Source organism: Chiloscyllium plagiosum, unplaced genomic scaffold, assembly GCF_037043375.1.
Source record: "Chiloscyllium plagiosum isolate Xiang-an unplaced genomic scaffold, Cpla_swu_hap1 HiC_scaffold_45, whole genome shotgun sequence".
NCBI lineage: Eukaryota > Metazoa > Chordata > Chondrichthyes > Orectolobiformes > Hemiscylliidae > Chiloscyllium > Chiloscyllium plagiosum.
The window spans coordinates 49,967,128-49,995,107 of NW_028270183.1; the positions used below are offsets into that span (position 1 = coordinate 49,967,128).

General features: G+C 50.7%; 1 long non-coding RNA gene across 2 annotated transcripts; it reads right to left on the minus strand.

Moving 5' to 3' along the window:
• LOC148136657 (uncharacterized) lies at positions 1-27,974 on the minus strand. Of its 2 annotated transcripts, none has more exons than XR_015754481.1 (3): positions 27,869-27,974; positions 26,809-26,920; positions 1-299 (listed from the first exon to the last, which is right to left on the minus strand). It is a non-coding gene; the product is annotated as an uncharacterized LOC148136657 (long non-coding RNA). The 2 variants fall into 2 exon arrangements; XR_015754480.1 differs by lacking the exon at positions 27,869-27,974 and adding an exon at positions 27,038-27,491.
• Between the last annotated feature and the right edge of the window lie 6 nt (positions 27,975-27,980).

Consider the following 27,980-nt stretch of genomic DNA (forward strand, 5'->3'; position numbering starts at 1 on the left):
GTGAGTTTTAATATAACAGAACTTACATTGGGGTGGTAATTGAGCCTGGGGTGTGTGTGTATACTGTGCTCCCCTCCAGCACGGTATCTATGTCATGTTGTGTTAACAGATGTTTGGAGCCCTCTCATTGTTCTTTGCTCTGTGCACTGTGGGTGACCATACTTCACTACAGGATTTATTGAAGGCTCCAGATCACCTTTCCATTTGTCTCTCTCTGGCAGACCAACTGCGTTCAATGTGGTGATGGACGATCCGCCCAGCAGCTGGGAATGTCATTGAGTCAGGACTTTCCTGAGTACCTACAGGAAACAGAGAAATAGACAGAATTGGAAATTTAACAGATGAATTGAGCATTACACATGGAGAATGTCACTGAGTTCCACAGAGATCTGGAAAATGGAGCGATATGAAGTAATAGTTCCAGATTGCTGGAAGATGTCAGGATCACACAATTGTGTTGGAAGAATGGGTTTAGCTTCATTATGCCCTGGCATCAGTGCTCAGGGATGAGCACCCTGTGAGCAGGTGAAGTCATGGCCTAGTGGTATTATTGCTAGAGAATGTAGCCAAAATCTCAGCTAATATTCAGGGGAGGCAGGATTGAATCCCGCCATCTGAAAAGGAGACATTTGAAATCAATAATTTTAAAAATAATAATTAACAATCCACAAATAAGTATGAAACCATTACTGATGTACAACAAATCCAAACACTTGTCCTTTAGAGAAGGACATCTGTCCATCCTGACGTGGTCTGCACGACATACCCACAGCAAAGTGTTTGCCTCTCAATTACCCTCTGAAATGTCCGAGCCAGCTACTCATTTCAAGGGCTTCTAGGAATGGGCAAGAAAGGCTCACACATCTCATACCTGATTTAAAAAAAAAAAAAATCTATTAGGATGGTCCTCCTGGAACTGTGCTGGCCAATCATGTCGATAGGTTTATGGACAGGGCATTAAACTGACAAGAGAGGATGCAGGTGAAAGGAGCTTTCCAAATCCAAAGGAAAAAGGTGAAGCAATGGAACAGCATGGGAATGTGGCTGAAGACAAGAAGAAAGGAACAGGATGGGACAGAGTTTAACTAAAATTGTACATCAGCGAATAGATTGGTGACAGAAAATTGTGGAAGAGAGTATATTCTGTTTTTTTTTAATGAACAACGTTGCTGCAAGAAGGTCGATGGATTTGTGACACAGAGATAAAAGAGATTTAGACACCAGGGAGACACGTCTACAGGGTGAGCAAAAATTTTCAGTGGTTCGTAATCTTCTGCAAACTCAGGGCAACGCTAACAATAATGGATAACAAAGGCATTACAGAGAAAGCATTTGGCCTCAGATCATGAAGTAGAGTCAGTCTGAATGTAAATTCTGGCTACTACTTGCCAAGGACACAAGCAGCAGAACAGTTTTCAGTGCTCATCACTGCATTACACAGGAACTCATTGGAATTTTTTAACAAGGGCATTGTGATAATTTTGAAAAAATTCAATATTTGTATAATCTGGAACAATCACACGGTCAACATTGATATTGGAAGAGGAGTTTGGTTAATTTTTTTTCATTGTTTCTTTGAAAAACACATTGTGCAACTGTTAAGGGACAGAACTATCGCAGAGCGACCGTGTAATGAAACTTAGTGAATAAGTAATGTCACCTGCAGTGACACTTCGGGAAATTGTGATAAAGTGCAGTTTAAATAAATATAAAGTTTTAAAGTGAATCACAGAAAGGACAAGCTACAACTAGAAACAAAAATAGCCAATGAAATGAGTTTGAGAGGAGAACTGACCAAGCTAAACAGGCGAAATATGTGCCTGTAAATGAACAGTGAAAAACATTTGAAGGGACAATGCCAAATACTCAACAAAAGGACATCCCATTGAAACAGTATAAACCTCAGCAAGAAATTCACACTGATCCCTCACTCAGGACAAAAGGGATCATACTAGATTATGAGGCTGAGGAGATCACCAAAAAGTACTTAAAATCCTGAAGTGAGAGAGTGTTTTAGGAGTAAATGTTAATGGATTGCAATGGGTCTGCTCCCAGGAGGAGGGCTGTGGGAAGGGGAACCACGGTCAGGGTTCATTGACACAATAGGAACAGGGAGAGGTGAACGTGCTGAGAGTGGTGAGAGTGTGACAGAGAGTGGTCAGGGTGTTACAAAGCCAGGACGGATTGCTGCAGCTGGAGGGGTTTGCAGAGGTACGGAAGGACATAGGTGTTTTTATATATTCATGCGATGTGGGTGTGACTGCCTGGAACAACGTTCTTTGACCCCTCTGCTAATTACTGAGAGGGTAGCTCAGAGTCAGCCATATTGCTGTGGGTTTGGAGTCACATGTCGGCCAAACCAGGTTAGAATATTTGATGTCCTTCCCTAAAGAAGGTTAGTGAACTAGATGAGTTCTTCCTACTGCTCAACAATGTTTTTATGGTGGCCCCACCAATGTCTTTTAGAGCCACAACATGACATCCCAACTCTTACTCTTAATGCTCTCCCGAATGAAGGTAACCACCCCAAACGCCTGCTTCACCAGCCTGTCTACCTGTGACACCACGTTCAAAGAACTGTGTACATGGTTCACTGGATCTCTGACTGAAAACGCTACCCAGGGCCCGAACATTAACTGTACAAGTCCCACCCTGGTTTGTTTCACCAAAATGGAACACCTCACATTTATCTAATTAAACTCCATCTGCTATTCTTCAGCCCACTACCCCAGCAGTACTGTTCATCCTGTTGTGTCATAGATAACCTTCATCACTGACCACTTTACCACCAATTTCAGTGGCACCCAAAACAATTACTTCTTACCAGGAAACCAATATTCCCATCCAAACCATTTATCCAAATAACAAACAACAGGGGACCCACTCCACCGCTGGCCACATGCCTCCAGTCAGAAAAACAACATGTCTCCCGCCACCCTCTTTCCACAACCAACAAGCAAATTTTGTATCCAGTTCACTAGCTCCTCCTGAATGCCATATCCTTTTACACTGATCTGAGCTTATTACTCAGTTTACCAGACAGAACGTAGAACACAGAACAGTACAGCCCAAGACCCTTCGGCTATGATTTCATGCCAACCTTTTATACAACTGTAAAATCAAAGTAAACTACATAGCCTTCATTTTACTATTATCCATGCGTCTGACCAAGAGTCTATTAAATGTCCCAGATGTGTCTAATTTTACTACCACCATTGGCAGTCCATCCAACCACCTACCATTCTCTATCCTCTTATCCATCCTCCATTCACCTTAAAATTACACCCCCTTGTAATAGCCATTTATGCCATAGGAGGAAAAGTCTCTGACTATTCACTCTCTCTGTGCCTCTTATAATCTTGTTCACCTCCACAAAATCGCCCCGCTCCCTTCTCCAATCATAAAAGCCTTAGCTTTCTTCGTCAGAACTGCCCTCCATTACAGGCAGCATTTTGGTAAATCTCCTATGTACGCTCTCTAAAACTTGCACAGCCTTCCTGTAAACAGGGGACCAGAACTGAACACAATATTCCAAGTGTGGTCTCACCAGGACGCAATAAAGATGCAATAAAACCTCACGGCTCTTACAGTCAACCTCCTTCTAAGGGGGGCCAACACAACATATGACTTTTCAACAACCCTACCAACGTGCGTGGCGATTTTGAGGGATCTATGGACACGGACCCCATGATCTCTGTTCCTCCGCACTGCCAAGTATTCTGCCTTTCACCCCGTGTTCTGTATTCAAATTCGACCTTCCAGAATGAATCACTTCACACTTTTCCAGATTGGACTCCATCTGCCACTTCCAGCCCAGCTCTGCGTCCTGTCAATGTCCCATTGCAACCTACAACAGCCCTCCACATTCCTCACCACTCCACCAACCTTCATGTTATTGGCAAACTTACTAACCCACTCTCCAGCATCCACATCCAAGTCATTTACAAAAATTCAACAAGGTTTGTGAGGCATGACCTGCCCCACACAAACCCATACTGACTGTGACTAATTTAACTATGGTTTTCCAAGTAGTCATAAATCCTGTCTTGAGAGTCCTCACCAATAATCTGCACACCACAGACATTCGACCAAATCTGTAATTTCCAGAATTCTACCTCCATAACATGGCTCGGACTTTACAAATCTTCCTTCCTCTGCCATGTTCCCCAGAAAGGCACCGGAGGATGGTGGGGGTTACAGAGAGAGAGAGGAATATCAGGACAGGAGGATTTTGAAGACATTAGGAGGGTTGCAGTGCCAAAAGGAGGCTTCAGTAATTGTGAGGTTTCATGGTGATGAAGGCATTTGAGGAGGAAGGGAAGACTGTAGGGAAATGAGAGGTTTCACAGTTTAGGTGTTTTGTTAGGGCTGCAAGTGGTTACGGAGTTTGGGAGGGTGTAAGCACTGGTGGATATTACATAAACATGTGGTTTTGGTTGCAATGCAGGAAGATAATTCAGGAAGCTGGAGAGTATGGGGTCTGAACGAGGTTACACAAATGGGAAGAGTTGTCAGGAGTGGAGGTGTTTACAGAGACAGCAATGGCCTGATCTGGAGCAGAGGACCCAGATTGGGAGGGATGTGGAGACTGGAGGTGCTTTCACACGGAGGGAGGGCCATGGACCCACAGGAGGTTAGGGAAATGTGGAGAGCTGTAGGGCTGACAGGGGTTCATGGATATGGGAATTTTGGTAGGGATGGAGAAGTTTACAGGGATAAAGATGTTTGTAGGACAGGGCTGGATCACAGACAGGGACTGTTTTAGGGAGCTGAGCAGATTACAGAGATAAAGATGCTTGTATCGACTGGAAGAACAAACAGAGATATGCAGGGTAGGGATGTAAGAGCTGCAGGAGCTTGTGGAGAGTTGAACAGTTGGAGCAGTTCACAGAGGTAGGTTTCTCAGACAGGAGTAGGTTATAGATAGTGATGGTTGTGTGGTCTGAGTAATTCAAAAAGAGTTTTCGCGTCTGGAAGAGGTTACACTGACAGGGACAGTTGAAGAGACTGAAGCAAAAATGCACGGAGAAGGTTACACAGATAGGGAGGTGAGTAGGGACTGAAGGGGAATACACATACATGGAGGGTTGTATTGTTAGATGGAGCTGAGAGTGATAGCCACCGGTGTAGGGATTTACACACATAGGGAAGTTTATGTTTTTGGAGAAGGTTACACTGATATAGACAGTGTTAGGGAGTGTTTAGTGGACTACAGAGGAGCTCAGAAAGAATGTATTATGGGGAGTGGAGGAGATTACAGACACAGAGATGGCTGTCGGTTGAAAAGAGCTTCTTCAGATCCTCGGTGCCGTAAAGCTGGAGGGAGATTATAACAGTGAGTGTTGCCAAGACTTAATTACTTCACTGAAATAGAGCAGGTCTCAGCACGTAACTGTCAAAGGGAAGTTGAGACAGTCCAGATGAGTTTTCAGAGATACAAATGTTTATGGGAGTTTCAAGAGGGAGCAATGATTGGGAGAGCTGTACCAAATGGTAATAGTTATAGGGAGGGTTCTAAAAGCAGGAAGAGGTGACAGACATATCGATCTTTGTAAGGACTGTAGAAGGTTACAAAGGCAAGGAGTGTTTTGGAGTCTGGAGGAGATTACAGTGTTCAGGAGAATACTGGGGATAAGGCATGGTGTAAGAGACGGGGATAGTTGACAGGGCTGGACAATAACCTAAATGGAATCGCCATCGTGTGCAGCCAGGCCACTCGGCCCAACCAGTCCATACCAAACCTCTGAAGAGCATCCTACCCAGACCCACCCCTCGACCTATACATTAAACCCTGCATTTCTCGTGGTGAACTTACTTAAACCACACATTCCTGAATACCACAGTCAACTTATGATGGCCAATCCACTGATGGTGCAAATATTGGACACACACACACACACACACCAAGGGAGAAACACGCAAACACACACAGTGAGGGGATACACGCAGACACACAGCGCGGGAAGGACATGCGCAAACAAACACCGAGGGAGGGACACGCACACACGCGCAGCGAGGGAGGGACACGCACTGAGGGAGGGACATGCACACACGCAGTGAGCGTGGGACACGCACACACGCAGCTAGCGTGGGACACGCACACACGCAGCGAGTGTGGGACACGCACACACGCAGCGAGCGTGGGACACGCACACACAGGCAGTGAGGGTGGGACATGCACACACGCACTGAGGGTGGGACACGCACACACGCACTGAGGGTGGGACACGCACACACGCAGTGAGGGAGCGACATGCACACACGCACTGAGGGTGGGACACGCACACACGCACTGAGGGTGGGACACGCACACACGCAGTGAGGGAGCGACATGCACACACGCACTGAGGGAGGGACACGCACACACGCAGTGAGGGAGGGAAACACACACGCAGCGAGCGTGCGACACGCACACACGCAGCGAGGGAGGGACACGCACACACGCAGCGAGGGAGGGACACGCACACACGCAGCGAGGGAGGGACACGCACAGCGAGGGAGGGAAACACACACAGCGAAGGAGGGACAAACACAGCGAGGGAGGGACACACACACACACAGCGAAGGAGGGACAAACACAGCGAGGGAGGGACACACACACAGCGAGGGAGGGGGACACACACACAGCCAGGGAGGGGTACACACACACACACAGCGAAGGAGGGACACACACACACAGCCAGGGAGGGGTACACACACACACACAGCGAGGGAGGGACACACACACAGCGAGGGAGGGACACACAGAACAGCGAGGGATGGACGCACACACAGCGAGGGAGGGACACAGACACACAGCGAGGGAGGGACACACACACACAGCGAGGGAGGGACACAGACACACACAGTGAGGAAGGGACACGGACACACACAGCGAGGGAGGGACATGGACACACACAGCGAGGGAGGGACAAGCACACACGCAGAGAGGGAGGGACACACACACAGCGAGGGAGGGACACGCACAGCGAGGGAGGGACACACACAGTGAGGGAGGGACACAAACACACACAGCGAGTGATGGACGCACACACACAGCGAGGGAGGGACACAGACATACAGCGAGGGAGGGACACGGACACACACAGCGTGGGAGGGACACACACAGCGAAGGAGCGACACACGCACAGAGCGAGGGACACACGAGGGAGGGAGACACTCACACAGCGAGCGAGGGACGCACACACAGCGAGGGAGGGACACGCACAGACACGCAGCGAAGGGACACACACACACAGACAAAGTGGGAGAAGGACATGCACACACAGCGAGGAATGGACACGCTGAGACACGCAGTGAGGGAGGGAAATGCACACACCGAGTGAGGGACACACAGCGAAGGAGGGATAAGCACACACCGAGGAAGAGACACGCACACACACAGCGAGGGAGGGACACACACACAGAGCGAGGGAGCGACACACACAGACACGCAGCGAAGGGACACACAGACACACACAAACACAGACACAGCGAGGGAGGGACACGCACACACACAACGAAGGACGGACAAGCACACACACAGCGAGGGGGAGGGCATGTGCACACAAATTGAGAGGAGGCACACACAGGCAAAGCGAGGGAGGGACACGCACAATTACACACACACACACACATTACGAGCGAGGGACACACACATACGCACAGTGAGGGGGATACATGCAGACACACAACAAGGGAGGGACACACACACTGCGAGGGACGGGGACACACACACACACAGCGAAGTGCGGGGGCACACACACAGAAAGGGAGGGACGCGCACATACACATAGTGAGGGGGATACACGCAGACACACAGCGAGGGACGGGGGGGGACACACGCAAAGCGATGGAGGGACACACACACACACACACAAACACAGAGCAAGGGAGAGATGCACACACATAGCGAGGAAGGGACAAACACACACACTTATGGTGAGGGAAATACACGCAGACACACAGTGAGGGAGGGACACGCACATACACTGCAAGGGAGGGACACGCACACACCGCGAAGGAGGGACAAGCACACACATGGTGAGGGGGAGGGCATGTGCACAGAAATTGAGAGGGGGCAGGCACACACAGCGAGAGGGGACACACGCAGACACGGCGAGGGTGGGACACACACAGCAAGCTGGTCACACACACACACAAGGGACGGACAAACACACAAAGCGAGGGAGTGACACGCACACATATATACACACAAACACAGAGCAAGGGAGGGACATGCACACACGCTCACACAAACACAAGTGACGGACATACATGCAAAGCAAGGTAGGGACACGCACACATACACACACACAGACACAGAGCAATGGAGGGACACGTGCACACACAGCGAGGGAGGGACACAAACATTCAGCGACGGAGCGACATCCAAACACACACAGTGAGGGGGTTACCCACAGACACACAACGAGGGAGGGACACACACAGAGCGAGGGAGGGACACACACACACACACACACACACACACACAGAGGGAAGGAGGGACACACACACACATGTCGAGGGGGAGGCATGTGCACAGAAATTGAGAGGGGGCACACACACACAGCAAGACGGGACACACACAGACATTGCAAGGGTGGGACACATGCACACAGCGAGTGACACACACACAGCGAAGGAGGGGAGGACATGCACACACAGAGCAAGGGAGGGACGTACACACACACACGTACACACACAGCAAGAGGTGGAAACGCGCACACAGCGAGTGGCGGACACACGCACACAGCGAGAGGGGAACACGAGCACACAGCGAGATAGGGACACGAGCACACAGCAAGGGAGTGAAACATACACACACACACACACACACACACACACGTACACACAGTGAGGGAGTGAAGGACATGCACGTACACACAGCAAGGGAAGGACATGCACACACAGCGATGGAGGGTCATACACAAACATACATAGCGAGAGAGGGACACACACACACACACTCACACAGAGGGAAGGAGGGACAAGCACACACACGGCGAGGGGGAGGAAATGTGCACACACAGTGAGAGGGGACACGCACTGACACATCGAGGGAGGGACACACGCACACAGCAAGGGAGGGACACACGCACTCAGCAATGGAGGGACACACACACACACACACACAGCAAGGGAGGGACACACACTGCGAGCGAGGGACACACAAACAGCGAGGGAGTGAAACGTACACACACAGTGAGAGAGTGACACACACACACACACAAACACACACACACAGTGAGGGAGGGAAGGACATGCACACACACAGCGATTGAGGGTCATACACAAAAACACACAGCGAGGAAGGGACACACACACACACTCACAGGGAAAGAGGGACAAGCACACACACGGCGAGGGGGAGGAAATGTGCACACACAGTGAGAGGGGACACGCACTGACACAGCGAGGGAGGGACACACGAACACACAGCAAGGGGGGACATGCACTCACACAGCGAGGGGGATATACACAAAGAGCAAGGGAGAGGGACACATACACACAGCGAGGGAGTGACATGCACACACAGCAAGAGGGACAGACACACACACAAAGCGAGGGAGGGTCATACACACATACACACAGGTAAGGGGATACACGCAGACACACAACGAGGGAGGAACACACACACATTCACACAGCATGGGAGGGACACAGGCACAGTGAGGAAGTGACACGCATACACAAACACACACACAAAGCGAGCGAGGGACACTCACATACACTGCAAGAGGGACACACATACTCACAGCAAGAGGGGGACACATGCTTGCGCAAGCACACAAACACAGACACACACAGTGAGAGTGGGACACGCGTACACACAGCGAGGGAGGGACATGCACACACACACACAGCGAGGGATGACATACGCACACAGCCAGGGAAGGACATGCACACACACAGCGAGGGAGGGACATGCACACACACATGCAATCAGTGATAAGCAGACACACAGCGAGGAGGAGGGCATGTGCACAGAAATTGAGAGGGGGCACGCACAAAAGGGAGGGGGGACATGCACTCACACAGCGAGGAGCGATGCGGAGACACAATTGTGGGGATATGCACAAAGAGCAAGGGAGGGACACACACACACAAGGGAAGGACACACACTCACAGTGTGAGGGACTGACACGCGCGCACACACAGCAAGAGGCACACACACACATGCACAAGGCAAGGGAGGGACATGCACACATACACAGACACACAGCAAGGGAGGGACACACACACACACACACAGTGTGGGAGTGACACGCATATACACACACACGCAGGGAGAGAAGGACACTCACATACACTGTAAAAGGGTCACACATACTCACAGCAAGAGGGGACATGCACACACCGAGGGATGGGCACGCACATGCTCAAGCACACAAACACAGACACAGACACACAGCCAGTGAGGGACACACACACACAGCCAGTGAGGGACACGCACATACACAGCCAGTGAGGGACACGCACACACACAGCCAGGGAGGGACATGGACACACAGCGAGGGAGGGACACACACACACACACACATACACACACACACACACACACACCAAGAGAGGGGTACGCGCACAAACAGCGAGAGGGAGACACACACACACAAAACAGAGGGAGGGAAGAACATGCACACACACACAGCGAGGGAGGACACGCGCACACAGCCAGGGAAGGACATGCACACACACAGCGAGGGAGGGAAATACACAAACACAAAGAGCAAGGGAGGGACATGCACACACACAGGGAAGGAGGGACAAGCAGACACACAGCGAGGGGGAGGGCATGTGCACAGAAATTGAGAGGGAGCACGCACACACAGGGAGGGGGGACATGCACTCACGCAGCGAGGGGCCATGCGGACACACAATGGTGGGGATATGCACAAAGAGCAAGGGAGGGACACACATTCACACACAGACCGAGAGAGGGACATGCGCACAAACAGCGAGGGGGAGACACATGCACACACAGCGAGGAAGGGCCACGCACACACACACGCACAGCAAGGGTGACACACACACATACACACACAGAGAGCAAGGGGGTAACTCACACATACACAGCGAGGGAAGGACACGCACACACACAGCGAGGGGGGACCACACACACACACAGCGAGAGTGGGAGAGACACACACAACAGAGTGTGAGGGATGGACACACATGCACACACACTGACAGCGTGGGAGGGACACGCACACACAGTGAGGGTACGACATGCACATGAGGAAGCACACAAACACAGACACACACAGTGAGAGAGGGACACGCACACACAGACAGGGGGAGACACGCATACACACACAGAGCGAGAGTGGGACACGCGCACACACAGTGAGGGAGCGACACATGCACACACAGCGAGGGAGGGCCACGCACACAGCAAGAGGGACACACACTCACACCCCAAGGGGGAATCTCACACATACACAGCGAGGGAGGGACACACACACACAGACAGCGAGGGTGGGACCACTCTCACACACACACACACGCACACACACACACACACAAACAGAGCGAGAGAGGGTCACGCACACACACACACAGAGAGGGACACGCACACACACAGCGAGGTACAGGGACACACACACCAAAGCGAAGGACGGACACCCAAACACACACACAGTGAAGGGGAGACACGCAGACACACGCGAGGGAGGGACATTACACACACTGCGAGGAACGGAGACACACACACGCAAAGTGAAGGAGGGACACGCGCACATACATACACACACACACACACACACACACACAAACACTCACACAAACACAGAGTAAGGGCGAGACATGCACACACAGTGAGGAAGGGACATGCACATACACTGCAAGGGAGGGACACGCACACACCGCGAAGGAGGGACAAGCACACACATGTCGAGGGGAGGGCATGTGCACAGAAATTGAGAGGGGGCACACACACACAGCGAGAGAGGACATACACAGACACGGCAAGCGTGGGACACGCACACAGCAAGCTGATCACACACACACACAAGGCGAGGGAGTGACATGCACACATACATGCACACACAAACAGAGCACGGGAGAGACATGCACACACGCACACATGCACACAAGGGATGGACACACACATACACACACACAGAGCAAGGGACGGACATGTACACGCAGACATGTGACAGACACACACACACACAGCAAGGGAGGGACATGCACACACGCACACAAAGGACGGACACACACGCAAAGTGAGGGAGGGACACGCACAGATACACGCACACACACACACACACACACATATAAACACAGAACAAGGGACAGACGCGTGCACACACAGCAAGGGAGGGATACAAACACACAGCGAGGGAGCAACATACAAACACACATAGTGAGGGGGTTACCCGCAGAAACACAGCGAGGGAGGATCACACACTGCGAGGGACAGGGACACACACACGCAAAGCGAAGGAGGGACACACATACATACATACACACACCCAGAACAAGGGAGAGACACGCACTCACACAGTGAGGAAGGGACAAAAACACACATTTACGGTGAGGGGAATACACAGAGACACACAGTGAGGGAGAGACACGCACACAACTGCAAGAGAGGGACACGCACACACCACGAAAGAGGGACAAGCACACACATGTCAAAGGGGAGGGCATGTGCACAGAAATTGAGTGGGGGCACACACATGCAAAGCGAGGGACGGACATGCACAAATACACACACACACACAGAGCGAGTGAGGGACACGCACATGCACACAGTGAGGGGGATACACACAGCGAGGGAGGGGCCACAGCGGGGATGGGGACACACACACAAAGCGAAGGAGGGACACACACACATACACACACACACAAACACAGAGCAAGGGAGAGGCGCGCACATAGAGCGAGGGAGGGACAAACACACACTCTTACGGTGAGGAGAATACACGCAGACAGACAGTGAGTGAGGGACATGCACATACACTGCAAGGGAGGGACACGCACACACCGCGAAGGAGGGACAAGCACGCACATGCCGAGGGGGAGGGCATGTGCACAGAAATTGAGAGGGGGCACACACACACAGCGAGAGAGGACACACATAGACACGGCAAGGGTGGGACACAGGCACACAGCAAGCTGGTCACACACAAGGGGCACACACTTGCAAAGCGAGGGAGTGACACGCACACATACATACACACAAACAGAGCAAGGGAGGGACATTCACACACGCACACAGGGGAAGGACACACACACAAAGCGAGGGAGTGACACGCACAGATACACACACACACACACACTCATAAACACAGAGCAAGGGAGGGACACGTGCACACACAACGAGGGAGGGACATACAAACACAAACAGCAAGGGATGGAAACACACACACATACAGCGAAGGAAGGGATACACACATGTCAAGCGGGAGGGCATGTACACAGAAATTGAGAGGGGGCACGCACACACAGCGAGAGGAGACACACATACATGGCAAGGTTGGGACACGCACACACAGCAAGGGGGGACACGCACTCACACACACAAGGGATGGACACACAAAGCGAGGGAGGGTCATGCACACATACACACACAAACACAAGGGACGGACACACACGCAAAGCGAAGGAGGGACACACACGCATACACAAACACAGAGCAAGGAAGGGACATGCACACACGCACAAGGGACGGACACACATACAGAGCAAGGAACGGACATGCACACGCGCACACGCGCACACACTCACACAAGGGACGGACACATACACGCAAAGCGAGGGAGGGACACATACGCATACACAAACACAGAAAAACACAGAAACACAGAAACAGCAAGGGAGGGACACACACACACACACAGGACGGACACACATGCAAAGCGAGGGAGGGATACGTGCACACACACACACACACACACACACATACAAGCACAGAGCAAGTGAGGGACACGTGCACATACAGCGAGTGTGGGATACACACAGCTAGGGATCGACACGCAAACACACACAGTGAGGGGTTTTTCCGCAGACACACAGCGAGGGAGACACACACACACACACAGAGCGAAGGAAGACACACACACACACCGAAGGAAGGGACACACACACAGACACAGCGAGGGGTGACACGCGCACACACACTGCGAGGGAGGGACACACACAGCAAGGGAGTTACACGCGTGCACACAGCGAGGGAGGGACATGTGCACACGCACACACACACACACACACACACACTCACACTCACATACAAACACTCAGAGCAAGGGAGCGACACGCAAACACACAGCAAGGGAGGGACACACACACGCACACCCATGGAAGGAGGGACACACACACACGGCGAGGGGGAGGGCATGTGTACAGGAATTGAGAGGGGACACACACAGACACGGCGAGGGATGGACACGCACACTCACGAGGGGGGACATGCACTCACACAGCGAGGGGAGAAGCGCACACACAGTGAGGGGGATATACACAAAGTGCAATGGAGGGACACACACATACACATGACGCACACACACACAGCCAGAGGGACACACACACACACACAAAGCGAGGGTGACACACGCACATACACTGCAAGAGGGACACACATACTCACAGCAAGAGGGACGCAGAGCAAGGGAGGAACACGCGCAAGCACACAAACAGAAACACACAAAGCGACAGAGAGACACACACACATAGCGAGAGAGGGACATGCGCACACACACACACAGCCAGGGAGGGACATGCACACACAGCGAGGGAGGGACACACACACAAACACATACACAGAGAGCAAGAGAGGGACACTCGCAAACACAGCGAGGTGGAGACACATGCACACACAGCGAGGCTGGGCCACGCACGCACGCGCACAGCAAGAGGGACAAACACACACACACACATACACAGAAAGCGATGAAGGGACAGGCACATACACACAGTGAGGGATATACACGCAGACACACGGTGAGGGAGGGACACACACAGCGAGGGACAGGGACACACACACTCAAAGTGAAGGAGGTACACGCACACATACACACACACACACACACACAAACACAGAGCAAGGGAGTGACGCGCACACACATCGAGGAAGGGACAAACACACACACTTATGGTGAGGGGAATACAGACAGCCAGTGAGTGAGGGACACGCACATACACTGCAAGGGAGGGACACGCACACACTGCGAAGGAGGAACAAGCACACACATGTCGAGGGGGGAGGGCATGTGCACAGAAATTGAGAGGGGGCTCACACACACAGCGAGGGAGGACACACACAGACATGGCAAGGGTGAGACCCCCACACCCAGCAAGCTGGTCACACACACACACAAGAGACGGACACACATACACGCAAAGCGAGGGAGTGACATGCACACATACATACACTCACAAACACAGAGCAAGGGAGGGACATGCACACACGCACACATGCACACAAGGGACGGACACACACACACATACACACAGAGCATGAGAGGGGCATGCACACGTAGACATGCACACAAGGGAAGGACACACACACAAAGCGAGGGAGGGACACGCACAGATACACACACACACACAAACACAGAGCAAGGGACGGACGCATGCACACACAGCGAGGGAGGGACATACAAACACACACAGTGAGGGGGTTACCCGCAGACACACGGCGAGGGAGAGATTCACACACAAACACATACACACAGAGCGAGGGAGGGACACACACACAGCGAAGAAAGGGACATGCACATGTCAAGGGGGAGGGCATGCATACAGAAATTGAGAGGGGGCTCGCACACACAGCGAGAGGGGAGGGCATGTGCACAGAAATTGAGAGGGCGCACACACACACAGCGAGGGAGGACACACACAGACACGGCAAGGGTGGGACATACACTCACACACACAGGGGACGGACACATGGACACACAAAGCGAGGGAGGGTCAAGCACACATACATACATACACAGAAACACAGAGCAAGGGACAGACATGCACACACGCACACACAAGGGACAGACACACGCACGCAAAGCGAAGGAGGGACACGCACGCATACACAAACACACACACACAGAGCAAGGGAGGGACATGCACAGGCGCACACACACACACATACACACAAGGGATGGAAACACACACGCAAAGAGAGGGAGGGACACGCACAGATACACACACACACAAACACAGAGCAAGGGAGGGACACGTGCACACACAGCGAGCGTGGGATACACACAGCGAGTGATCGACACGCAAACACACACAGTGAGGGGGTTACCCGCAGACACACAGGGAGGGAGGGGCACACACACACACACAGAGCGAACGAAGGGACACACACACACAGCGAAGGAAGGGACACTCACACACATACTGTGAGGGGGACACGTGCACGCGCAGTGAGGGAGGGATACGCGCACGCGCAGCGAGGGAGGGACATGCGCACGCGCAGCGAGGGAGGGACATGCGCACACACAGCGAGGGAGGGACACACGCACACAGCGAGGGAGGGACACACGCACACAGCGAGGGAGGGACACACACACACAGCGAGGGAGGGACACACGCACACAGCGAGGGAGGGACACACGCACACAGCGAGGGAGGGACATGCACACACAGCGAGGGAGGAACACGCACACACAGCGAGGGAGGAACACGCACACGCGCGCACACACACAGGGAAGAACACGCACACACAGCGAGGAAGGTACACACACACGCAGCGAGTAAGAGACACACACTCGCAGTGTGGGAGGGACACGCGCACACATACATACATACAAACACTCAGAGCATGTGAGCGACACACAAACACAGCGAGGGAAGGACATGCACACACAGTGAGGGAGGAACATGCAAAATCACACACAGCGAGGGAGGGACACACATACACAGCAAGGGATGGACACACACACGTACACACAGAGAAGGAGGAACAAGCACACACACGGCGAGAGGGAGGGCATGTGTACAGGAATTGAGAGAGGTAACGCACACACAGCAAGAGGGGACAGGCACAGACACGGCGAGGGATGGACACGCACACTCACGAGGGGGGACATGCACTCACACAGCGAGGGGAGAAGCGCACACACAGTGAAGGGGATATACACAAAGCGCAATGGAGACACACACACACACACACAGCAAGAGAGGGATATGCACACACATAGCCAGGGAGGGACATGCACACAAAGCAGGGAGGTTCACACACAAACACACACACACACACACAATAACAGCGAGGGACGGGGAACACACATGCAAAGCAAAGCAGGGACACGCAAACATACACACACAGGCGCGCACACACACACACCAAGGGAGAGACGGGCGCACTCAGCGAGGGAGGGAAAAACACACACACTTGCGTTGAGGGGAATACACGCAGGCACACAGCGAGGGTGGGACACGCACATACACTGCAAGGGAGGGACACGCACACACAGCAAGGGGGTCATGCACTCACACAGCGAGGGGGATATACACAAAGTGCAATGGAGCGACACACACACACACACAGAGGACGCACACACACACAAAGAGCGAGGGTTTGACACGCCCACACACAGCCAGAGGGACATACACACACAAAGCGAGGGTGGGACACGCACATACACTGCAAGAGGGACACACATATTCACAGCAAGAGGGACAGACACACACAGAGCAAGTGAGGGACACGCGCATGCGCAAGCAAACAAACAGAAACACACATCGCGAGTGTGAGAGAGAGAGAGACACACACACACACAGCCAGGGAGGGACATGCATACGCAGTGAGGGAGGGACACAACCACACACAGAGCAAAAGAGGGACACTCACAAACACAGCAAGAGGGACACACACACACACACACACACACACACACACACACACACACAGAGCAAGAGAGGGACACGCGCACACACAGCCAGGGAGGGACATGCACACACAGCGAGGGAGAGTCACACACAGTGCAAGAGAGGGATACACGCAGACACACAGCGAGGTGGAGACACATGCACACACAGCGAGGGAGGGCCACGCACACACACCCGCACAGCAAGAGGGACACACACACACACACACACACACACACAGTGAAGGAGGGACAAGCACACACACGGCGAGGGGGAGGGCATGTGTACAGGAATTGAGAGGGGGCACGCACACACAGCGTGAGGGGACACGCACAAACACGGCGAGGGAGGGACATGCGCGCACATAGCAAGGGGGGACAGGCACTCACACAGCGAGGGGCGATGCGCACATACAGTTAGAGGGATACTCACAAAGAGAAAGGGAAGGACACACACACAAGGGACGGACACACACACAGAGCGAGGGAGTGACGCACACACACAGCAAGAGGGTCACATACACACACAAAGCAAGGGAGCGACATGCACACATACACACAGTTAAGGGGATACATGCAGACACATAGAGAGGCAGGGACACACACACACACACACACGCACACAGCGAGCGAGGGACACACACAGCGAGCGAAAGGCTTGCTGAGACACGCAGCAAGATAGGGACATGCACGCACATAGCGAGGGAGGGATACGCTCATACACAGCGTGGGAAAGACATGCACACACACAGCGTGGGAGGGACACACGCACACACAGTAAGGGGGTCATGCACTCACACAGCAAGGGGAGATGAGCACACACAGTGAGGGGGATACACACAAAGAGCAAGGGAAGGACACACACACACACACACACACACACAGCGAGGGAGGGACACGCACACTTACACACAGTTAAGGGGATACACGCAGACACACAGCGAGGGAGGGACACACATACTCACACGCACACGCACACACACACACACACACACACAGCAAGGGAAGGGCACTCACATACAGTGCAAGAGGGATACACATACACTACAACAGAGACACACATACTCACAGCTAGAGGTGGACACGCACACACAGCGAGGGAGGGACACGCGCATGCGCAAGCACAAAATTACAGACACACAGCGAGAGAGGGACACGAACACACAGCCAGGAAGGGACATGCACACACAGTGAGGGAGGGACACACACAAACACAAAGACACACACAGAGCAAGAGAAGGACATGTGCACATCCAATGAGGGGGAGACACGCGTGCACGCATACAGTGAGTGGGACACACACGCGCACGCACACAGCGAGTGGGGGACACGCGCACACACAACGAGGGAGGGACACGCACACTCACAGCATGAGGGACACACACAGCAAGAGCGACGCGCACACAGTGAGAGAGGGACATTCACAGACACATACTCACACAGCGAGGGAGGAACACACAGACACACAGTGAGTGAGTGATACACATACACATACATACAGAGCATGGGGAGGACACTCTCACACACTGCAAGAGGGTCACACACACTCACAGCAAGGTTTGAACACACACAGACACAGCGAGGGTGAGACATGTGCTCAGAAAGCGAGAGGGGACACACACACACAAAGTGAGGGAGGGAGACACGCAGACACAAACACACACGCCTCCTGCTCTGCCTTTTATCCAAATCCAAGTCCCAGTCGGCCGTGACCTTCGCTGCTGATTTATATTCTCCCGCTTTGTGCTGCACTCGCTCAGCTTTCTCCCCTTGTGACTCCCAGGTAATGGTAGGCATCAAGCCTCAGCTGAGATTTATAACATCCCATTCCACACTGCTCTCTTACAGGATCGCCGTTGTGCCTGGAAGACAGTGGGAAAGAGGAGGGTTAGACAGAGCAGAGGGTGTTACAGGGAGTGAGAGAGCTGTAGGGGATGGAACAGGTTATCTGGGGAGCTAAACAGACCTGCAGTAACAATAGAACGTTACTGGAAGATACAGTGAGAGTTGCAGACACGGAAGAAGGCAAAGGAAATAGAGAGATGGTGGCTTGTTCATGATGGAGCTTTGTAGAGTCTAAAGGGCTTCAAAGTTTGTGAGAAGATTTGTAGCTCGGGTGCTCGTAGTTGTTGTTCTGTTCGCCTAGCTGGGAATTTGTGTTGCAGACGTTTCGTCCCCTGTCTCGGTGACATCCTCAGGGAACCTCCTGTGAAGCGCTTCTGTGCTGTTTCCTCCGGCATTTATAGTGATTTGTATCTGCCGCTTCCTGTTGTCAGTTCCAGCTGTCTGCTGCAGTGGCCGGTATATTGGGTCAAGGTTGATGTGCTTATTAATTGAAACTGTGGATGAGTGCCATGCCTCTAGGAATTGCCTGGCTGTATTCTGTTTGGCTTGTTCTATAATAGTAGAGTTGTCCCAGTCGAACTCACGTTGCTTTTCATCTGCATGTGTGGCTACTAATGATAACTAGTCGTGTCATTTCGTGGCTAGTTGGTGGTCATGGATGCGGATCGTTAGCTGTCTTCCTGTTTGTCGTATGTAGTGTTTTGTGCAGTCCTTGCATGGGATTTTGTACACTACATTGGTTTTGCTCATGCTGGGTATCGGGTCCTTCGTTCTGGTGAGTTGTCTGACAGTGGCTGTTGGTTTGTGTGCTGTTATGAGTCCTAATGTTCGCAGTAGTTTGGCTGTCAGTTCGGAAATGTTTTTGATGTATGGTAGTGTGGCTAGTCCTTTGGGTCGTGGCATGTCCTCGTTCCGGTGTCTTTCCCTTAGGCATCTGTGGATGAAATTGCGTGGGGTTTGACTCCACCCTGCAGCCCAGCAATAGGATAACACACTGAGAAACCGACAAATAAAAACGTACAGATAATCAGGTTTTACCTACAGAGAATGAAACCTGAAAGTAACAACACCCTCAGTTTCTATGGACTACCTAAAGTGCACAAACCAGACATCCCACTCAGACCCATAGTATCACGACCAGGGACACCATCACACAAACTGGTCAAAGAACTACAGCAGAAACTGAAACACCTGATCACTCTGTACAATCAACACAGGAATTCTTGGACATCATCAGAAATACGCACATAGACAAGGAAGAAACCATGGTCTCATTCGATGTAACGGCACTGTTCACCTCCATCGACCAAACCCTAGCCAGAGAAACAATAGCCAACCTGCTGGACATACAGAATAGACAACAGGACGGTGAACCTATCAACAAAGACGCATACTCAAACTACCGGACCTGTACCTCACAACACACTTCACATTCAACAACCAAATATATGAACAAATCAACAGCACACCCATGGGCTCACCCACCTCTGGACTCATAGCAAAAGCGGTAATGCAAAGATTAGAACCAACAGTCTTACTGCAAATTCAATCCAAACTCTGGGTCAGATATGTGGATGAGACCTTTGTAATCATTAAAGACACAGAAATAGAGAACACACACCGGATCATCAACGCCACACTCACAGGAATCCGATTCACTAGAGAGGAAGAAAAGGACAAACAACTCCCATTCCTAGACGTGATGGTACAGAGAACAACGAACGGAGAATTCACTACAAGAGTATACAGGAAAGCCACACACACAGACCAAGTCCTAAACTATGAAAGCAACCACCCCAACACACACAAAAGAAGTTGCATCAACACACTGCAGTACACTAGTACTGCCAGAAGAGAAAGAAGAACACCTATACAATATATTCGCCAAAAACGGATACCCCTGCAATTTCATAAGGGATTGTCTGTATGGATTTGCTAGACGACTGTCCTCTGATATTGATGAGGGCAGTGCAGATGATGTGGTTTATATGGAGTTCATTAAGGTCTTTGACAAGGTCCCACATGGAAGGCTAGTCCAAAAGGGAAGAGCACATGGGATCCAAGGCAAGTTGGTAAATTGGATCCACAATTATTGGAGGGTTGTTTTTGTGATTGAAAGCCTTTGCCCAGCGGGTGTACCACAGGGATCTGTGCAGGAACCATTGCTGTTCCTTATGGGCATTAATCACTCGGATGTGAAAGCAGAAGGTATCATTAGTAGGTTTGCAGATAACATGAAAGGTGATGGTGTTGTCCATAGTGAGGGGGATGGAGTCAGGCTGCAGTCTGATATCGATCAGATGATAAACTGAGCAGAGTAATGGCAGATGGAGTTTACTTCTGATCACTGTGAGGTAATGCACTGTAGCAAGTCTAATAAATGAATGATATACATCATGAATGGTAGGTCCTCCTGGAGTACTGAGGAATACAGGGGTCTTGGTTGGCAAGTCCCCGGATGTCTGAAGGTGTCAGCACAGGTAGACAGGGTGGGGAATACACCTGAACTGGGAGCAGGAGGGGGACCCACATCCTGGTGGGAAGCGTTGCTGGAGCTGTTCAAGAGGATTTAAACTCGTCTGGCAGGGCTGTGTGACCCCAAAGAGTCGTAAGGCCAGAAAGAAAATTGAGGCTGGTACAAATGTTCAGGAGAGCAATATAAGTAGACAAGGCAGGCAAGAACATAGCAGACAATTAGGGAAAACTGGTGGATTAAACTGCAGTTATTTAAAATGCAAAGGGCCAGACAGATAAGGCAGATGAACCCAGAGCATGGATGGGAACATGGGATTGGGATACCATAGGTATTACAGAAACACAGCTGAGGGAGCAACAGGACCAGCAGCTCAATGTTCCGGAGACAGATGCTACAGGAAGGATAGACCAGGAGGCAAAACAGGAGGAGAGCTGGTGGTTTTGATTGGGGGAAACATCCCAGCAGTACCTCGAGGGAGTATTCATGCAGGATCGCCCAGTTAAGCGATATTAGTGGAACTGAGAAATAAAAAATGGCCATTAGTTTTCTACGGTCGTACTACAGCAATAGGCAATGGGAGATGAAGGAGCAAATATGTCAGGAGATTTCAGATATCTCTTAGAATAATAGGGTTGTAATGATAGGGGATCTTAACCATTCCAAACCTGGACTGGGATTGCTGCTAAGTTAAGCATTTGGATGGAAGGAATTTGTTAAGTGTGTTCCGAAAACTCCCAGTCATTATGTAAATGGCCCAACTGGAGAATGGGGCTAAACCTGACCTCCCCTTGGGAAACAAGGTAGGGAACGGGACTGAGGTGTTAGTGGGGGAGCACTTTGGAAAGTTACCACAATTGTATTAGTTTGAAAATAGCGATGGAAAAGGACAGGCCCTGGTCCACAAGTTAAAGTTATTCAACGGAGCAAGATAGTATTCGACATGATTTTTTAAAGTAAATCTGGGGAGGCTATTTGCAGATAAAGGGACGTCTGGCAAGTAGGAATATTTTAAAACCGAGATAAAAGGAGCGTTCAGCGCCAGCGTGTTCCTGTTAGTGTGCAGCTCAATGCTGACTGAATTAGGAAACACTGGCTGAGGTTCGTCGCTGTGGTCAAGAAAAAAAGGGGTCACATGTCAGATATAACTGGCTGACTCAAGGGAATCCCTTCAGGAGCATCGGGGCTGTAGAAATACACTAAGGATGGAAATCAGGAATGTAAAAAGGGGACATGAGATAGATTTGGCAGAGAAAGTTAAGGAGAATCCAAAGAGACTCTACAAGTGTATTAAGAGCAAAAGAAGAGCTAGGGACAAACCCAGTATACTGAATGATCAATGAAGCCAACGATGTGTGAAACTACAAGATCCGAAACAAATATTTCACTTTGGAACTTACTGTGGATAAAGACTGGGGCGCTCAGGGAACTAAACAGTGTTTGGCCTGACCACTATTGGAATACTGTGTGCAATTCCGGTCTCAATGCCATCAGAAGGATGTCGTAGAACATGAAAGGGTTCAGAAGAAATGACCAAAGATGTTGCCAGGGTTGGAGGGTTTCCGCTTCAGGGAAAAGCCTGAATAGGCTGGGGCTGTTTTCAGTTGAACATGGGAGGCTGAGGAGTTAACCGATAAAAGGTGTTTAAAATCATGATGGTCATCGACAGGGTCAATAGACAAGGTCATTTCCCCAGGCGAGGGAAACTTTTCAAAGGGATCTAAAGGACAACTGACTCCCGCAGAGTGGATGGAATAAGCTGCCAGAGCAAATAGTGGAGGCTGATAGAAATACATTTAAAAGGCATGTGGATGGGTGTATGAATAGCAAAGGTTTAGAGGGATATTGGCAAAATTGTGGCAAATGTGACTAGAAACGCCATGCAGGAGTTGGTCCGAAGGGCCTGTTTCCGTGCTGTACAACTTTATGACTCAATATCTTGAAATGAGTCCACATTATAGAAAAGGAGGTGCTGGAGGTTTTAAAACACAAAGGTAGATAAATCCCCAGGACCTGATCAAATATATCTCAAGACATTGGGGGAAGCTGGTGAAGAAATTGTAGGGCCCCTAGCAGAGATATTTGTACCATAGAGCGCTATGTGTGATAGGCTGTTAGACTGGAGGGTGGCATTGTGGACAGTGAAGAAGGTTTTCTGAGATTACAAAGGGATCCTGATGAAATGTGTGAACGGCTGAAAAACTGTAGATGGAGTTCAATCTGAATAAATGCAAGGTAATACATTTTGTACAACAAACACGGGCAGGACTTATACAATTAATGGCAAGACCTTCAGTAGCGTTGTAGAACAGAGGGACCTCAGGGTTCAGCTACATAGTTCTTTGAAGTTTGCAACATGGAGAGACAGGATAGTTTAAAAAAAGGTGCTTGCCTCACTTGCTTTCATCGCTCAGTCCTTTGGATATAGGAGTTGGGAAGTCATATTGAGATTATACAGGCCATTGGTGAGTCCTCTTCTGGAATACTGTGTCCAGTTCTGGTTGCCCAGTTACAGGAAGGATATTATTAAGCTGGAAATGGTTGGGAGGAGATTTACTGGGATGTGGCTGGGTACGAAAGGCTTCAGTATAAAGAAAGGCTGAATAGGTTGGTATTTTTCACTGAAACCTGAATGTTGACAGATGACCTCATAGAAGTTTATAAAATCATGAGGGGGATAGATAGAGTTAATGGGAGTTGTCTTTTCCCATGGACAGGGATGTTTCAAGACTAGGCACTACATTTTTAAGTTTAGGGGAGAGACATATAAAAAAAAACGACATGAGAGGCACATTGTTACACAGAGGGTGGGTTGTGTGTGAAATGAACTTCCCAAGGAAGGGGTGAACATGGGGACAATTACAATGTTTAAAAGACATTTGGATTAGTGCAGGAATAGGAAAGGTTTAAAGGGATATGATCCAGGAACAGGCAAGTGGGATGAGATCGGTTTTAGAGTATGGTTAGCGTTAACTCAGCAGTGCGGTATGACTCTGACTATGATTATGATGTTGTGTCATCAATAAAGAAAGGCTGCAAGAGAAAGCCAGGGAACTACAGACTGATGTGCGAGACATCAGAGTGGGTCAGTCGTTGGAGGTCATTCTGAGAGGTAGGCCTTACATGCATTTGGAAAGATAAGGCCTGATTACGGACAGCCAGCATGGCTTTGTGCATGGGAAAACATGTCCCACAAACTTGACTGGAGTTTGCTCAAGATGTGACCAAAAAGATAGACGAAGGCAGAGCAACAGACGTTGTTTCTGGCTTCCGCAAACTCTTGTTCAGGGTGTAGCATGATACATTGGTTAGTAGGGGTAGATCACAAGGGATCAAGGAGAGCTAGCCAACTGGATACAAAATGGGATGACAGTGGGAGACAGAGGGTAGTGGGAGAGGGTTGTTGTTCAGACTGGAGGCCTCTGACCAGCAGTGTGCTGTAAGGATTGGTGTTGGGACCACTGTTGTGCACCACTTACATAAACAATTTGAGTGAAAATATAGGAGTCCCTGTTAGTATGTTTGTGAATACCAAGATTAGTGGAAGAGTGGGCAGGGAATATAGTTATTGAAGGGGATGTTAATCAACTGGGCCAAGGAATGAAAGATGGAGTTTAATTCAGGTGTTGGATTTAGTTAAGACAAACCAGGGAGGACTAACACAGTTAATGGTTGGGCCCTGGACAGTGTTGTAGAAAAGGGAGAGACCAAGGGGTGCAGTTACATTGTTCCTTGGACTGGCATCACAGGGCGACAGGGTGTTGAAAGTGGCAACTGGCACACTTGTCTTCATTGGTCAGAGCATTGAGTACATGAGTTGGAGATATTGATAACACTGTCGTCAATATTTCTCCTGGGCAGAGGAGGGCACGGCCTGACCTTATAAAGGTTTATGAAACCATGCGGGGTCCAAGTAAGGTGAATTGCCAAGGGTAGGTGAGTCCAAAGCTAGAGGCATAAACGTGAGGTGAAAGAGCAAGGATTTAAAGAGGGAGCTGAGGGGCAACATTATCCGCAGAGGATTGTGCCTAGACGGAACGGGCCGCCAGAGGAAATGGTAAAAACAAGTACAATTACAACATGGAAAAGACACTCGGGCAGGTATGTGGAGAGGAGAAGGTTTGAAGGGATATGAGCCAAACTTAGGAAAACTCGGCCGAAGAGTCATGCCGCACAGAAACAGACCCGATGTCTCCAGTTATTGGAGGAGGAGACTATCGAGACAAGGCATGTTGTAGAGACTGAAGCAAGTTACAGCGATACAGATGGTCATCTGGATTGGAGGTTTCAAATATGTGAAATAATTGGTGAGAGGGGAGGAGATGACAGAGATAGGAACTGTTATAGGAGTTAGAATGATTGAAGACACTGGTCCTCAGTACAAGCCTAGATACAGTGTTGGAGAGGGAATAGGGAACAGAAAGATCCCAGGCAGCATTACCACCCTCCCGTGGGAGGCCTGCTTTCCCCTCAGTTGTTCTGATGCTCCCTAAGAAAGCACAGGCCTGGACTGATAACTGGGAATTCCCGATGCTGTCTCATTACAACAAAACTTGCAGCAGGTGTGGTGATTGAGCCTGGGGTGTGTCTGTACTGTGCTCCCCCTCCAGCACTTTCTCTATGTCATGTCTTGTTAGCTGATGTTTGGATCCCCCTTATTACTTTCTGCTCTGTGCACTGGAATGATCTTACCTGGCAGCAGGATTTATTGAAGACTCCCGACCTCCCTGACTTTGTCTTTCTGGCTGACCAACCATCGTCCCAACCAGCAGTTGGCAAGTCTATTGAGGAACTCCATGAGTACCTGTAGAAGACACAGAAACAGGCAGAATGGGAAATTAGACTAATGCTTTGAGGGTTACACATATAGAATGGCACTGAGCCCACAGGGATCTGGAAAATCCCAGTCTCCATTCCTGACCTGTGCTGCCTCAACTCTCTGGAGTGGAGAATTCTGTTGGCTCATGATCTGGAGTAACTTCAAGAGTGAGAGACGCTGACAGAGGCAGCAATAAAACCCACATAGTGAGGGATACCACATGGAGAGGTACTGAGTCACATCACCAGAGTGCTGGGTCAAACAATTGTGCAGGAAGAAAGGGTTTTGATTCATGTTGCACTGGGATATACAAACTGTGAGCAGGCGAAGTGATGGCCTAGTGGCATTATTGTGTGACAATTTATCCAAAAACTCAGCAAGTGTTCTCTGGACACCAGTCCAAATCCCACCATTGCAAATGATTGAATGTGAAGTAAATACTTCAAAAACGATGTAATTAAAAACCTGTAAGTGAGTATTAAACAATTGCTGATGTTAAAAAAAATCCATCGGGTGCTTTCCTGTCTTTAGTGAAGTAACCTAAGATGGGACTGGGATATCACAGGTATTACAGAAACAACAGCTGAGGGAGGGACAGGACAGGCAGCTCACTGTCCCAGGGGACAGATGCTGCAGGAAGGACAGAAGGGGAGCTGAGACAGGAGGAGAGCTGCTGGTTCTGATTGGGTGAACCATCCCAGCAGGACTGAGAGAGGATATTCCTGCGGGACCGCCCAGTGACGCTGTGTTCGGGAATGAATCAGTAACAATGGGTCTTCCCTTTCCTCTGATTGTTCTACAGACCCCGAGGGCCCCGCCCTCCTGCACCTTGACCTTCTCAAGATGGCGGCCCTGAGCGCTCCCTCTTCCCTCAAACAAATGGCGGCCGTGACCCTGGGCCCCTTCCCTGATCAGAGACTACCGCCTCCTTACCCGGGCCTGGAGGGTCTTTCTGGGGGTTTTTAATCTTTATCCAGGACTTGTGAATTCTCTCCGCTCCTTTCTCCCAGCGAGGCTCCCACACACCGGCTCTGAGCGCCGCTCT